The sequence below is a fragment of the Lithobates pipiens genome, unplaced genomic scaffold, assembly GCF_037356315.1.
Source record: "Lithobates pipiens isolate NorthernLeopardFrog02 unplaced genomic scaffold, aLitPip1_a1.2 Scaffold_10, whole genome shotgun sequence".
Taxonomy (NCBI): Eukaryota; Metazoa; Chordata; class Amphibia; order Anura; family Ranidae; genus Lithobates; species Lithobates pipiens.
Window position 1 is genome coordinate 77512625 of NW_027507686.1, and position 14454 is coordinate 77527078.

The following is a 14454-nucleotide window of genomic DNA, read 5'->3' on the forward strand; positions in this document are numbered from 1 at the left end:
ATAAATAGTAACCCTCCATTGGAATTGACAGAAATATGTCCTGTTTCATGCAGTACATTTCAAGCAAAGACTGTTAATTATTTCTCACAATTTAAAAACAAGTCATGTAAATTGACTGCTATAATCTGCATGCACAGTTGCCATCTTGCTCATCCTTCTGTCCTGGAGCAAATGATTAGTAAACTGAACAATGCCAACACTAGTTTAGCATGGAAGCAGTTAATTAGGCGACCATAGTTTTGAACACACCTTAGTAGCTTCATTTTAGCTGATACTTCCTCTTTATCAGGAAGCTGCAAAACCCCAAGAGCTGTATCTCTGTTTTAAATGCTCAGAAAGAAGATTTTGTGGTTTTACACTGAGAACTGATCATCCAAACTGTTGTACATTTACAGTAAGATAGAATGTTCATCAATATAAGGATAACAGTTTGTCTTAATGTTATTGCTACCGATTTTCCATTCATTGGGACATTTTTGTAACCAATTTAACATTCAGTACACAGCAAGTCTTTTTCTCACAATGCTGCTGTTGAATAAAATCGCCTTATGACAATTTTTCAAACAGGAGAGCAGCAAATCATTATCCATCATAAAGCTGAACTTCAGCCAAAAAGCTTTCTCATAAGCAGCGTGTGCTCTTTTTTTTTGGATTTGCAATGCACGCTCTCCAGAGGCTCAGCGCTGCCGGGATAGGAAAATAGCTTTTGAAAAAGAAGCGTGATGCCGTGATGTGGAAAACAAGCATTTAAGCTCTGCTGTGTCCTGGAAGCTTTTAGGGACAACGAAGGTAAACAATATGGAAGTATATGGGGAAGGCTTAGGGGGGTCACCAGCACAGGCCTACAGATGTGCCAATATCGTCATCATTAGTCTTATACAGGAGTTATATAATGCCAACAGTTTGCACAGTGCATTACAACATACTTCCAACTTTTTGAGATGAAAATGTGGGACATCTATTAAAAAAAATACGTAGGCATTGGACACACCCCTGCCACGTCCTCTTAAAGAATTACGCAAAAAAAAAAATGAAAGAAGATTAGGAGTTTTACCACTATCTTTATATTGGCTTTTGAGTAATACAAATCCAGCAATTTAGAAATTGTATGAAAGGTTTAGCACTGGGAGACACTTTTTGAAAAATAAATGGTACCTTTAAATACAACAATATAGATCAGATCAAAATGAGAGACAAATGAGGCAGAAAGGGGGACAGAGGTACTTTGTTCTAAATCAGGGACAGGCCCTCGAAATCAGGGACAGTTGGGAGCTATGCAACATGAGGGCAGACGGTACAGTTACAATATAATTCAAAACAAGAGGAATCAGAGGGTCCTACTTGTTAGAGCTAACTAGGGATGAGCCGAACAATCCCCCCCCCCCCCCCCCGGTTCAGTTCGCAGCAGAACATGCGAACAGGCAAAAAATTTCAATTTCCATCGGACGCCATCCGATCTGGTCTGCTAGATGGATGGGGAATGGAATCAGATGCAGGTGAGTGTAAATGGAGACAAGCCCGTTTACATCAGTCTCTCCACAGAGAACAATGGGTGGTCCAATTGGACCCTCCTGAAAAACGGACAGGCAGACCTAATCGGTGTGCTTGTGTGAAAGGGGCCTAAGGCCTTGTTCACATGGGGCATATACAGCGTACCTTTACAGGGATGCATGGGTGTTCCATGCATCTCGGTGTAGGCAGTCCCATTGATGTCAACTGGGATGTAGCAACTTCACCAGCAGAGCCATTGCTCACAATTTTACACTCGTGTAGATCCGCATGCATGTCTCTGAGCTCACACTGTCTGTGTTTGGGGCCATATACCCACATCCACATGGATGTCAAATTGGGAACAGCAGCTATACCTGTGCAGCTGTTGCATCCCACTTGACATGGGACTGCCTGCACGGGGATGCATGGAACACCTGTGCGGGTAAACATGGCCCTTCATGGGCATGCACTTTAATATGCCACATGTGAATGATGCTTTAGTACTAATTTAGCAGGAATTGTGTACGTTATGTTGTGTTTATGTGCACTATTAATGATTTTAGTGTATTTTTTGTGAAAATACGATATGATGAACATTTGCGCAATTACTGCGGGGCCCAAAAAATCTGTAGCACTTGTTTATTCTACAGGTCATGTGCTTGTAGAAAATGTCTAGTTTGAGGGTTCTTTTCAAACTCTGAAAGCTGTAAGTGAAATCTGAAAACCTCCAGATTTTTGGAGAAATTTAGATGTGTATTAAAATGAGACAAAACATCCACATGAAATTGAAATATATTTCAGCTCGTCACTAAACCAATTAATGCAATCTTCCTTCCTTGATTTTTATCTGTAAAGGTTACACATCTAAAAAGAGGTAGTAGCTAATTTTAATTCAAAATGTATTGCTTGTGTAAAACAAAAATCAGCATACATATATAAAAAAAACTACATTCTAAAACTGATAAGTCTCTTGATGAATTATAATCACCCAAAAAAATTTGAAAAATATAAAGCAAGGCTGGATAATCGGGCACTTACAGGTCTTGAATCAAAGCCAAGCTGCTAAACAAACTGTTCATTCACATCTGACGTTTTGGTGAAGAATGTGTGCGGCGCCCCACCAAAATGTATTGATTAAGCAATATTTAATTTGGTACAGCTAAAGACCTCTGCAGTCCATTATATTGCTTCTATCTCTGAGACAATGAGCCACTTAAGGCAACCAAAGACTAATTCTCTAGGCAAAATGACATCATTTACTTAACCCAGAGCTGGAAAAAGCCCAGGAGTCTGGCTGCAAATGTGCCTTAAAAAATTTTGTGGTTGTGAAGTATTCCTCTGATATCCTAGATACTCATCTCGTTTGGCTGTTGACCTCTTTCAGACTCCAAGCTGAATTGCAGATACAACAGCAATGAGTCAAGGCAGGGTTAATGTATCTTATTGGACTGTGTCATCGCAGATCCAACAAAGTTACCCCATAAAGCAGTGTCATTTCAAATATGGAGTTAATGAAAAGCAACAGGGGAATTGATCTTCTTTGTTACCACTATAAAGTTAAACTATTTTCACCATAAAAGTTTGCCCAAAATGGTAGCTTACCTTTCTGTATAGCCTAAATATGGCTTTTCTCTTAATCTTCCATAGAGACACTCTGAGCAAAAATGCAGGGCAGTCTTTTGAAATACTAATGCATGGTGCCCGGTCACGACATTTCATGGAAGTCAGAATCACTGTACACACTGCGGAAGGGATGATGTGCTCAATTTCCAACTAGAAATCGCTGTTACTGAGATGCCTGTATAGACAGAGGAATGGCATTTGCATCTCCATACTATGCGGCAGTCCATCCATAAGGGGCACAGGGGCGCTGTCCTCCCATCCATGCGTCCAGCCTTCAAATATGCACATGGGGCGCCAGGCACATGGATTCCACTAGGGGTTTTTTTTAGAATGCGATTAGAGCCATAGGCTCTAATAGGCTTCCAAAAAGGGTGGGCTCAGGGCGCAGAGCACTGCACCCTGAGCACATCTACTTGTGTGACAATAGCGAATGAATAATGTCACTGATTCTCCTCCCGCCCAATCAGGAAGCGGGTCCTGAGACCTAGATGGGGTAAATGTGGGGCTGGATGACAGACCAACTGCGGGGGGGGGGGGGGGGGGCTGGGTGACGATGTCCGACTTAAAATCCCGTCCACCACTGTAGCAGACAGCCGCATTGTGGAATGACGGTCGGGCGGCACGCCTTTTGTTCTATGGCATCCTTCCAGGACGTCCTCCCATTCTTGGCACGCAACACGGCAAATCGATGGTGTGCTGTGTACAATCATGGTAAACAGCCGACAGCACTGGTGCTAGACTATTTTGCACCCTAGGTGAGACCAGCTACTTACGTGCACCCCCCAAAAAAAATATCAAAATTAATTAGGGGGGTGCAGCCAGGTGGACCGATGATAGAGCCAATTGGACAGGAGAAGGTGGTGCAGCCAGGTGGATAGGAGAGCGGGGTGCAGCCAGGTGGGGCAAGGATGGAGCTAGGTGGACAGGAGAGGGGGTACAGTCAGATGGGGGGGGGGGTGGAGCCAGGTGGACAGGAGAGGGGGTGCAGCCAGGAGAGGGAAAGGATGGAGCCAGGTGGAGGGAGGATGGAGGAGAAGGGGAATACAGCCAAGTGGATAAGAGGGGGGAGGGGGGGAAGGAGCCAGGTGGACAGGAGAGGGGGCTTGCGGCCAGGTAGGGGGACGATGGAGCCACGTGGACAGGAGAGGGGGTGCAACCAGGTGGAGGAAGGGGGTGAAAATGTACTTTATTGAAGTGTTTAAAATTGCATACGCCCATGGAATGGCACCAAACTACAGTAACTAAAAATCTCCAAAGGCATAACTATACCGGTACCAGCATTTACAGGAGGTCTGATACTAAACTTATGTATAGGGAAAAGTACACGCCCTCTACTCAATGTATAGATTACAAGGACATAAAAATAAAAAACAAAACAAAATAATGAATATATCGCTGCTAAACTCCTATAGTGTCACCAGCACCAATATTATAAATAAAATACAGCAAGATGGAGCAGCGCTATGCACATACAATACTATGACTCAAAAAATAAAGTGAAATCTATGCAATATCACTTTAAATTACGTTCCTAAGGTGCATATAAAATGATCAGTAAAGGTGCAATGCAAATACTTATATTAAACATGAACAAAGTGTAGTTTCTTAATGTGAAAAAAAAAAGAAAGATAATAAAATTAAAAAATAATAGGAAACGGTTAATAGACTATGAGTGCAGTAATTAGCATGCTCAGTCCAATGACGCTTCCTCCAGCTTTCTAACTGAAAGCCCATACAGAGGTACGGGCATAGAGCTAAAAATGTGTATGCAGGAGCCTGACATTGCACCCACCATTGATTAATGGTGCAATGCTTTGCAGGCTCCTCTGGAATAAAAAAATAATAATAAAATTAACATTTTTTTTCCAAAAAATATTTTAATTTTTTTGTTCTTAAAGTGGTTCTAATGGCTGGAGGGTTTTTACCTTAATGCATTCTCTGCAAAAAAAAAAAAAAAAAAACGGTGTGCAGCTCACCCTGCTGCCCCCTGCCTCCACTCCCTTTTACTTACCTGAGCTTGATCTCGATCCAGCAGCAGCTCTCTCGACACCCTCCAACCTCATAGGCTTAAAGACAGCAGTGGCAATCATTAGCTTACAATGATGCCTGCACAGCAGCTAGGAAACCTACTGTGAAAGTCATAAAACACATACACATGCAAGTACAGTATGCATGCGCCATTTTTAACATAACATTTCAGTGTGTTTGCATTACAGACATATACAGTTTAGTCCCACTTAAGTTATTCTGTGGAATTGTTTTGTTTTGATAAAACATCGCCCAAAATTCCGCTATTCTCAAATAATGCCAAATCACATTTACAACTGCTCAGGTTGCTGATAGCCTTTTCTCTCAGCATTACAAAGCTAAATTACACCATATAAAGTGTACTTTTATTTTTAAAACTATTTTATTCCATTATAAGCACCCCCTGCTGAGGATTAAGTAGTTATAATGGGCAGATCAACAGCTGTTCCTGCAAAAGTGAACCGCCTCTGCCTTCTCTAAATCATTAAACATGAATACTTTAATCAAGTATAGCATGCACGGCAGGGAGCGCCCCACTGTTCAGGCTGTGAAATGGTCCAACCTTTTTCAGAAAACAGCATATTATACAAAATGATAATGCAAACTAGAAGCGTCATGTTTATAAGAGAACTCTTGCTCTTATTGGTACCAGTACGATTACTTCACTGAAAGCTAATTAAGCAACAACATCACATTATCACACGTTTACTCAGCAGTCAGTATGTTGCTCAGAGTAGTCTCTGGACAGCATGACCGGCAAACACATGTAATCCTTTTGTTACATATGGATGATCAAATCAAATGTAAGCTGCAGAGAACCCCCCATCACCATAGCTCCCAACTGTCCCTGATTTCGAGGGACTGTCCCTGATTTGGAGCAATGTCCCTCTTTCTTCCTTATTTGTCCCTCATTTTTGTCTGATCTTTATAGTTGTATATAAAATGCACTTTTTATCTTTCAAAACGTGTTTCCCAGTGCTAAACCTTTCAAATTCTAAATTGCTGCATTTGTCAATTTTAAAAGCCAATATAAAGGAATATTAGTGGTAAAAAAAGCACTTGTGGATTTGATTAACCTTTGTTATGTCCCCTTCAAGGGGCATGGCAGAGGGCGTGTCCTATGCCTACATACGTTTGCTAGTAGGTGTCCCTCATTCCCATCTCAAAATGTTGGGAGGTATGCACACCACCACCACCACCACCAAACATAGCAAAGTACCAGACTTTTTCTGTAGCTGATAGTATATGTTGTGTTGCAATAAGATCAGTGGTCATCAACCCTGTCCCCAGGGCCCACTAACAGGCCAGGTTTTATGTATTACCTTGGGGAGATGCAGACTAGAATACTGACCCCCTAATCACTGAGCAGTAAATGACATCACCTGTGATGCATTTCAGTTATCTTGCAAACCTGGCCCGTTAGTGGGCCCTGAGGACAGGGCTGATGGCCGATGTTAGGTGGGCTATGCTACCTCTAGTGTCAATCACCAGTAACAGGATCACTAAAGAGGCTACTTGTCTGTCCCTATGGACAGCTATGCATGCTACAATCTGACTGTAGAATCTCTTATGTTTAGGTTAAATATACCAAAAATAAAATCATCCTGCAATTAAAATCACATTTTAAAGATGGTTAATTGAATAAAAGGTTTGTTTTACCCAAATGTTGTTTCCACAACCACATCCTACTTGGATCTAATTTGAGCTCCAAACGAGACAACCTTCTAATGCTATATTCCAACATAGTAAATATTAGAATCAGATTATTACCTAAATTACCAATTTTTTGGGGTCAGGTTGGGCTAAAAATGTATTCTACTGGCCATCACCATACAAGCCAATTTTCCTGACTAAATTTGGAAACTAGACAATAGGTACTAAATTCATTTTCCCCTTTTTTTTTTTTTACTTCTAAGAACGCAGGTAAGTTATTACAGCCCAATTCAAGAAAAAAAAAAAGTGTTTTAAACTTTTTAGGCATGCTAGAATTGAATGCACACTTTATTGAGGATGCACTGGAATTTTTATCAAGTTTTTTATCCCCTTTAGTATCCCCTTCGGAATGATTTTCCCTCACTTCCCATTCAGAGGACAGGAAAACCTTTCCAGTAAGGACATACTCACCAACCAAAACACTTATAGCAGAGTAGGAAAAAAGTTCTTGGATGCGTTGAATTTATACGGCTGTCTTTGCCTTTGTTTTGTTGACATCCATTTTCTTAATTATTTTTTGTCCCAGTATCACAGACATAGGAGTGAAGGGTAAACTTCCCCAACACCAGTAAAACCCGATCGATGCTGTAACCCATTCTCGTGTTATTCAAAGCTAAATGTCAAAAATAGATGTGTATTTCAAAATACCTTCATAGATCTTTATGCCAAATTGCCTAATGCTCAAGAGTTGTATACTTTTATCTTTCCAGATTGAATAGTTGGTCAAAAGAAAAAAAAAAAGTGGTTTATACTTTAATAAGATCACTGTCATAGCCTGTGTATTTTTAAGCAACCCCTTTAAACAAAAATTAAAAAAACATTTTTTTTAAACAATTTTAGATACAATATAATGTTGTGTGTAAAGGAGAACAATAAAAAAAAATATATTATATATATATATATGTATGTATGTTTGTGATCTTTGCATGAATTATTAACCCATAAGCACTAAGGATGAAAATGGAGATTCCCTAGGAGACACTTCCTTAAATAAACTGCATTACAGTAACTCATTGCAAACTGAGCCGTCTTCAACTAAACTGTCCAACACAGCTAAAGGCTCCATGCACACTGAAGCTCAAAAACTGTTTTTGGGAGTTTTGGCTTTTAACAGCCCATAAAGTCCCCTCAATGTTATCCTGTGTGTCCACACATGGATGTTTTCGGACGTTTATCAACAGCGGAGTTTATGGGTTGTTGTCTGAACGCCTTAAAATCACGTTTTTTCTGACCACAACAAACTCTTAAAAACTTTAAATTCGCATAGACGTCGATAAACGCTCAAAAACGTGGCTCACCAGCGTTTCACATTTTTGATCCATTAAAAAAAAAAAATAATAATAATTTTCTTAACCACTTCAATACCAGGCACTTTCGCCCCTTCCTGCCCAGGCCAATTTTTAGCTTTCAGCGCTGTCACACTTTGAATGACAATTGTGTGGTCATGCTACACTGTACTCAAACAAATTTTCTATAATTTTGTTCCCACAAATAGAGATTTCTTTTGGTGGTATTTTATCACTGCTGGGGTTTTTATTTTTTGTGCAACAAATAAAAAAAGACCAAAAATATAAAAAAAATAAGTTTTTCTTTGTCTCCGTTTTAAAATTTTGTAAATAAGTAAGTTTTCTCCTTCACTGATGGGCACTGTTGCGGCTGCACTGAGGAGCACTCATAAGGCGGCACTGATGAGGTGGCACCAATGAGCACTGATAGGTGGCACTGGTATGCAGCACTGATGGGTACTTATGGGTGACACTGACAAGTGGCATGAATGGGCACCGATAGGTGACACTGATGGCTGGCACTGCTGGGCATCACTGATAAGACATCTGGCAGGCATTTGTAGTGGGCACTGACACCATTTCTGGGCACTGATTAGCATCTTTTAGGGCACTGTGTGACATCCCTGGTGGCCATGGGGGCATACCTGACCATCCATGTGTGCTGGCCATCCCTAGTGGTCCAGTGTGGGCATCTGCGGGGGGGCCTGTGCTGAGTCCCCCCCGTCAGACGCGAGTGAGAAAAAGCCAATAAACGGCTCTTCTTGTTTACACTGATCAGCCGTGATTGGACGCGGCTGATCACATGGTAAAGAGCCTGCGTCAGAGGCTCTTTACCGAGATCAGTGTAGTGGTGTGTCAGACTGACACGCCAAACCACCAATCGCCGCGCTGCGTGCCCCCAAAGGCACGCACCAGCAGTTATCTTGAAAGACGTCATATGAGGATCAAGGATAACTGAACCACTGCCCCGCCATCATTTTGCTATAGGCTGGGTGGGAAGTGGTTAAATAAAAAATGGTAAAAAATGCTAACGTGGAAAAACACTAAAGAACACTATTGCAAAAACTTTAAAAAAACTGAAAAACTCACTGCAAAGCACGTTTTTTATAACGTTATTTTTACATCCATCCATACAATGTTCAGCAGAGAAATATAAATAATTACTGCTGCTACATGACACTTAGTACCCCCCCCCCTTGCAATAGCTGGGGTGAATAATGGAAACTACAACTGGGTGCAAGAAGGTGACCAAATTGTACCCACCCTAAACCCTGGCAATGCCGTTTACATCGCAGGTGGTCAAAAATTACAAACGCTTTGTCAGGCGACAGCTCCCATATTTGCATTCCAGCTGTGTAGTTAACCATTTGCCTAGAGCTCAACTTTTAGTTTGTGCTTGTCAACAAAAGCTAGAAACCATGTCATTTGTCCAAAGGCTGTATGTTCCTGGCAGGGATTCTCTGTACTTTGCTAAAAAGTGCTTTTATTTTATTCTGCATCCAAAAAGTGCTTTTATTGCTGCCACGCACAAGATGTGAGAAGAAATATTCCCACAGAGAACACAGCGGTAAAGATCTGAATGGTGTTCTAATCCTTCCTCATTCTATCAAAAAAAGAAAAAGAAAAAAAAAAGGTTGCTGGATTTGTCTTAACTACACTGCACCTACTATTGGATGCATTGAATTCAGCATTATATGTAGTTCCAACACAGGTGTTTTATTGCATGGGCCAAGTCTTTGCCCCATTATTTGGTAATCCATGTTTAATAACATCGATCAATAAATTATCTCCTGACACACACTACCTCACAGTATCTACAATATATCCAACTGTCAAACCAGTAGGTAAAAGCTTTTACATTTTATCCCAAAGGAACCAGAGTCAAGTGGCTTTATGGGGATAGGTTGGTGGGGTGCTGGATCAGGATTTTGGTAGGCATTTACATTTTTTGAGATTTTAAAATATAACTAATGCCGCGCACACACGACCAGACTTTCCGGCAGACTAGCTCCGACGGTCTTCCCGACTGAACTGGACTTTCCGAACGAACGGACTTGGCCACACACGAAAGGACTAAGTCCGTTTGAAAGTCTGTTCATTTTGAACGTGATGACGCAAGACAGGACTAAAAAAGGAAGTTCAATAGCCAGTAGTCAATAGCTTCCCCTGCGTCGTATTTGGTCCATCGGACCAGCATACAGGCGAACATTTTTCCCAGCAGGAATTGAGTCATCCGGCCAGATTTGAAACATGTTCTATTTCTAGGTCAGTCACATTTTTTTAATGAAAAACTATCAGATTAGCCCACACACGATCGGATTGTCTGACGGACTGATTCCATCGGACCTAGTCTACCGGAAAGTCTGGTCATGTGTACGCGGCATAAAGGTTGCTGTATGACAGCCTTACCAAGTTCCACGACAAGATACTATGTCATGCACAAGCCTAAAAGAAAAGAAAAAAATCAAACAAAAAATGTCCTTTAACCTCCCTGACTGAGCAAAATGTTCCTTCATTTGTGTCTCCCATGCTTCCCCTCCCAGACACTGCAGCTCACAGTAGCAGGGTTTCAGCAACAGAGTGCTTTCAATCCAGAAAGTAGGGGGCAGGACTAGGTGTGGTCAGGTGCTGATTGACCAGCTACAGGCTTGTGCTTCAACAGTGACAATACTAACAGCCACATCCTGCAATATTTTGGCACAGTCTAAATTAAGAGTAGCAACTTTGCTTTGAATTTAGGAGCAGTGCGGCATCATTGTCATACCGTCACAGCAAACCGCATTAGACGAACTTGACTGGAGGCTTAACAGGTATTTGTGGGTCTTTACAGAGCGAGCTAAGAGAAATCTGTAAGTGCAGATATACAAGTGCTGCGGCATTATTTTTTAATAGAAAGCCATAGTTCATCTTTAAAAGGATAACTCCACTTTTGTGAGGGAAAAAAATAGCATATAAAGAAAAAATAATATAATATAGTATATACAATTGCAATACAAGTTATATTGTAATTGAATGTTATTAAAAAGTACATTTCCTTTTCAATCGGCAGCTCTGTAATTTTCTGAAAATGTAATGTAATATGGCTACTTGGATGTGTTTTGTACACAGAATATGTATAGAACACCCCCAGAAACATAATTTCCTGCTTGTGTGATTGGCTGATTTTCCCAGAAGTCTGCCCTTAAATACAAGTCAGATTTCAGGCATCCCCTGCAACAATGTCATTTTTGGTGAGATACTTCCAATAGGAAATCACATCTAAAGGGATGCAGGCCCTGCAATTTTTCTCATTAGAGTCCTGCAGGTGCACAGCTGGTTCATAATTATGAAACAGCTCCCATTAGACTCACTTTCCCACATGGATACAAACACACAAGGATTGCTTCAGAATATCAAAAAGGTAGGAATCTGTAACAAAGTTTGTTAAAATCCTTGTAATATACACAGATCATCCAGAGGGGAATAGTTTTTCTCAACAAAAGTGAAGTTACTCTTTAAGCAGCTTCTTTCTAAGATTTGAAAGGAGAGGCACAGTAAACCTATCATCACATAAAACGTATAAATAAATGGACTCTCATCGATATGTCTGGTGCTCACTTGACTTAAGTGGCCCTTTGGGGCATAGAAGCAAATGCACGTAAACAATAATATGGAATTATGAGAGAAAATCCAGAGCGTTCAGCAATTGAATCTTCCTACAAGATAACCATGGCTATTTCCTTTGCTCATAATCTTTAACCAAATCCATTTAATGTATTATTTAAATAGGTCTGTAACATCTGTCAGGGCTATAAAGGGGTTATGTAACATGGTGAGATTTTGTTGGATGGCTATTGGTGTTTATTTTTGGGGGGGGGGTGGGGTTAAAAAATTGCTCCCACAACATCCCCCCAAACACCTTTACTAACTTACCTATTTCTCAGAGTGATACATTCTGGTCACATGGTCTGTTCTCAGTAGCCAACTTCAGAGGAGGAGGACAGTCAACAATGGATAGCCCATAATAAGCCAGAGCCCTCTGAGAATAGGTACGTACACAGTATCTCACAAAAGTGAGTACACCCATCACATTTTTGTAAATATTTTATTATATCTTTTCATGTGACAACACTGAAGAAATTACACTTTGCTACAATGTTATTTAGTGAGCGTACAGCTTGTATAACAGTGTAAATTTGCTTTCCCTTTAAAATAACTCAACAAGCAGCCATTAATGTCTAAACCACTGGCAACAAAGGTGAGTACACGCCTAAGTGAAAATGTCTAAATTGGGCTTAATGTGCCAATATTTTGTGTGGTCGCCATTATTTGCCAGCACTGCCTTAACCCTCTTGGGCATGGAGTTCACTAGAGCTTCACAGGTTGCCACTGGAGTCCTCTTCCACTCCTCCATGATGACATCACGGAGCTGGTGGATGTTAGAGACCTTGCGCTTCTCCACTTTCCGTTTGAAGATGTCCCACAGATGCTCAATTAGGTCTGAAGACATGCATGGTTAGTTCATCACCTTTACCCTCGGCTTCTTTAGCAAGGCAATGGTCTCCTTGGAGGTGTGTTTGGGGTAGTTATGTTGGAATACTGCCCTGCAGGCCAGTCTCTAAAGGGAGGGGATCATGCTCTGCTTCAGTATGTCACAGTACATGTTGGCATTAATGGTTCCCTCGATGATCTGTAGCTCCAGCCCATGAAACTCCCACCACCATGGTTGACTGTAGGCAAGACACACTTTGTACTCCTCACCTAGTTGCCGCCACACACACACTTGACATCATCTAAACCAAATAAGTTTATCTTGGTCTCATCAAACCACAGGACATGGTTCCAGTAATCCATGTCCTTAGTCTGCTTCAGCAAACTGTTTGCAGGTTTTCTTGTGCATCATCTTAAGAGGCTTCCTTCTGGGATGACAGTCATGCAGACCAATTTGATGCCCTGTGCAGCTTATTGTCTGAGCGCTGACAGGCTGATTCCCCACCCCTTCAACCTCTGCTGAAATGCTGGCAGCACTCATACGTCTATTTCCCAAAGACAATCTCTGTATATGACGCTGGGCACGTGCACTCAATTTCTTTGGTAGACCATGGCAAGTCCTGTTCTGAGTGTAATCTGCCCTGTCAAATGCTGTATGGTCTTGGCCACCATGCTGCAGCTCAGTTTCAGGGTCTTAGCAATCTTCTTATAGCCTAGGCCATCTTTATGTAGAGCAGCAATTCTTTTTTTCAAATCCTCAGAGAGTTCTTTGCCATGAGGTGCCATGTTGAACTTCCAGTGACCAGTATGAGAGAGTGAGAGCGATAACACCAAATTTAAACACACTTGCTACCCATTCACATCTGAGACCTTATAACACTAATGAGTCACATGACACCAGTGAGGGAAAATGGCTAATTGGACCCATTTTGGACATTTTCAGTTAGGGGTGTACTCACTTTTGTTGCCAGCAGTTTAGAAATGAATGGCTGTGTGTTGAGTTATTTTGAGGGGACAGCAAATTTACACAAATTTAAACTGTTATACAAGCTGTATTGAAGAAATTACACTTTGTAGCAAAGTGTCATTTCTTCAATGTTGTCACATGAAAACATATAATAAACCATTTACAAAAATGTGAGGGGTGTACTCACTTTTGTGAGATACTTTTTTTTTTACTGTGTAGTTAGTAGAGGTGTTGGGGGGGGGGGGGGGGGCAGAGCAGTTTTCAAGCTTAGAACATTTTAGTATTAACTTCCACTTAAATATCAAAATGAGGATCAGTTATAAATAAAATGTTGTAGTAACCAATCTGTATATTAGGGGAAATATCTACATATGTAGGTAATATCTTGCACCATCAATGTATCTTGTGGCAGAATCCTGACAGTTCTTGAGGATAGGTGCATAAAGCTCAGAAATAAGAAATACAAAATACATATGAAACTTTTGAAGTCAATGGCCTGAATCATTTCATATTTCTGGCAAAAAAATAAAACATAAGTAACATTGTTTTAAAAAATAAATTGTAATATTAAGAGAAGAAAAAAGCCTATGATATTATGAACAAATATATTATACATCCAACTTTAAGAATTAATACACAAAAATGACTGGCAAATTGTATGTAGTGTAACAGTATAAAAAAGTTAAAGAATACATTTTTTATGTAGGTCCATACATCAAACCAACGGAAGAGGAACAGAGGAATTTGGTTCCAAAAGAGGGAACATTTCTCCAGATGACTGTGTGATCTGATATTGGTGGCACTGCAGAGTGAAATGATCAAGCAGCTTTGCAAGTACTTGTTATATCTGCAACTATGGTATTGGACTGCTTTTGG

At 40.7% G+C, this 14454-nt stretch overlaps 1 protein-coding gene across 2 annotated transcripts in view; it reads right to left on the reverse strand.

Moving 5' to 3' along the window:
* LOC143933042 (uncharacterized) overlaps nt 1-14454 on the reverse strand; it is a 218499-nt gene that overhangs the window by 159285 nt on the left and 44760 nt on the right. Inside the window, exon 1 of one of the 2 annotated variants that reach the window (XM_077455995.1) lies at nt 7267-7420. The exons of the other annotated variant lie outside the window; for it this stretch is intronic. The gene's annotated coding sequence lies outside the window, so the exon portion shown is untranslated. Of the gene's footprint in view, nt 1-7266; nt 7421-14454 lie in introns of those variants that run through there. 2 annotated transcript variants of the gene reach the window in all.